The sequence below is a fragment of the Dioscorea cayenensis genome, chromosome 20, assembly GCF_009730915.1.
Source record: "Dioscorea cayenensis subsp. rotundata cultivar TDr96_F1 chromosome 20, TDr96_F1_v2_PseudoChromosome.rev07_lg8_w22 25.fasta, whole genome shotgun sequence".
In the NCBI taxonomy this organism is placed as follows: Eukaryota; Viridiplantae; Streptophyta; class Magnoliopsida; order Dioscoreales; family Dioscoreaceae; genus Dioscorea; species Dioscorea cayenensis.
Window position 1 is genome coordinate 968,973 of NC_052490.1, and position 2,554 is coordinate 971,526.

A 2,554-nucleotide genomic window follows, 5' to 3' on the forward strand; every position below is an offset into this window, starting at 1 on the left:
ATATATGCAAGGGGATCCTTGTCAAGTTTTTTTGGCACCGCTGTCGGGGAGCTAGGCGCTTAGAGATACTTTTGCACTTTGTTTTCTTAGCTATTTCACCACATATTTCTAATTCATATCTTCTTATTCTATCATCAGTCTCGATTATCTTTTTCTTTCTTTTTGGTGCAGCCTCCGTGTTATGACCCGAGGGAATCCATCAATATTGATTGAAGGAGACCCCGAGCTTGAACGCACACATAAAAAGAAAAGGGAAAAAGAACCTCGGCAAGAACAACATAATCCAAACTGATTTGAAGTAGAAGGATCCGAAAAACATGGCGTAACAAAATGAGCAACAAACGAACACTATCTCGATTATGCTGCACTCTTCAGCTGTTGGGGACACAATCGAGTATTTTGCATCCCCCAATTACAGCTCATAACTTCGAGCTAAAGCCGGCATTCATCCATATGCTACAGCAGTCCACACAATTCAACGGTTTAGCCGATGAGGATCCAAACAGTCACATAGAGAGCTTCCTCGAGGTGTGCGACATGCTGAAGATAAATGGTGTGACGGATAATGCCATCAAATTGAGAGCCTTCCCATTTTCCTTAAAGGGGAGAGCAAAGTAGTGGCTACACTCATTGCCTAGAGCATCAATCACTACATGGGAGGAGATGGTAGAAGCTTTTCTAGCCCGTTATTTCCCTCCTGGAAAATCAGCAAAGCTTAGGAATGAGATCTCATCCTTTGTGCAGTTGGAATTGGAGTCTCTATTTGAGACATGGGAAAGGTTCAAGGAACTCCTGTGAAAGTGTCCGCAACACGGATTCCCGGAGTGGATGATTGTTCAAACCTTCTACAATGGTTTGAACCCGAGTACAAGGCAATTCTTGGATGCGACGGTAGGAGGTACCTTAGGTAGCAAGACCCCCAATGAGGCTCATCAATTGATTGAGGAAATGGGGTTAAATAGCTACCAATGGAATGCTAGGGAGAAGAAAAAGGTGGGCGGTTTCCATGAAATTGATGCGGTAACTTCATTGGCGGCCCAAGTGGAGAGTTTGAGTAAGAAGCTAGATCTTATAGCTTCGAATAGAGTTGCGGCATTGACTAATTGCACCGGTTATGGTGTGCTCCCTCCAATTGCCCAATCGTCATTGGTGATGTTTCTTCAGTTGAGAACATTGACTTTGTAGGTAATGGCATGAGACCTCAAGGGAATTCATACAGCAACACCTACAATTTAGGTTGGAAGAATCATCTCAATTTTTCATGGAGTAATCAAGGACCACGTAAGACCATGGGGACATCGGGTTTCCAACAACAAACGAACAAGCCCCTCAAGTGGAAAAATGTAATTTCAGTGCTTGGAAACCCGAATGACGGATTTGGAGAAGCACTTGGCTAGATTTGTTCAATCAAGAAATACAAGGTTTGAATCACCGAGGCTACACTTCGCAATCACACCGCCTCCTTGCACAACCTTGAAAATCAGGTGGGGCAAATTGTGAAGTCTCTCTCCGAAAGGCCACATTGAAGTTTACCAAACAACACGGAAACCAATCCTAGAGAACATGTGAAGGCGATTACTTTGTGAAGTGGTCGTGAGGTTGAAGGGAGGCTTCCGAGTGAAAAGTCGAAAGAACACGCACCTGAGGTTGTAGGGGTTGAGGAGGGAGTAAACAAAGAGAAAGAGGTGGCACCCCCACCATTCAAGCCAAGAATCCCTTACCCCTCTAGATTGAAGAATGATCAAGGGGATGAATAGTATAAGAAGTTCCTGAGTCTGTTCCAGCAACTCCACATCAATATTCCTTTTGTAGAGGCATTGGCTCAAATGCCTAAGTACGCGAAGTTCCTGAAAGACCTATGGACCAACAAGAGAAAATTGGAGGAGAGTGCTTTAGTGGTGCTAGATGCTTCATGCTCAGCGGTGTTGCAAAAGAACATGCCGAACAAGAAGAAAGACCCGGGAAGCTTCATCATTCCGTGTAACATCGGCAACCTTAGGTGAGGAAATGGCATTAGCGGATTCAGGGGCAAGTATCAATGTCATGCCATATACTTTCTTCCAAAAGCTAGGCTTAGGAGAGCCTAGGCCTACTCGGATGACTTTACAATTGGCGGACCGAATGGTACGACATCCGAGATCCATCATTAAAGACGTGCTTGTCAAGGTGGACAAGTACATTTTCCCAGTTGACTTTGCAATGCTAGATGTCGATCCGGAGACCGTTCTTGCGGACTTCCAAAGCATTGTTTGACATGGACGGTGGAGAGCTCACATTGAGAGTTGGAGATGACAAGCTCACATACCACCTTGCTGAAGCCATGCGGCATTCTCTTGATTTTGATGACACTTTATACTTTCTAGACACTACTGATGAGCTTGTTGATGAATATGTGCAGGAAATGTTCAACCCGGATCCATATGAAGGTTTATTCGACCAGGAGGAGAGCAATGAAGAAGTAATGATGCTTGGTTCTACTGGATAAGAAACATCTACCTCGGGGATCTTGAAGACGGTGCTACGGAAAATGAAGAGGACTCAGAGACGCCACCGA

At 44.7% G+C, this 2,554-nt stretch overlaps 1 non-coding gene across 1 annotated transcript; it reads right to left on the minus strand.

Annotated features, from left to right (window-relative positions):
* Nucleotides 1–711: 711 nt before the first annotated feature.
* On the minus strand, nt 712–818 carry LOC120252070. Its single transcript, XR_005533621.1, has one exon. It is a non-coding gene; the product is annotated as a small nucleolar RNA R71 (small nucleolar RNA).
* Nucleotides 819–2,554: the final 1,736 nt, after the last annotated feature.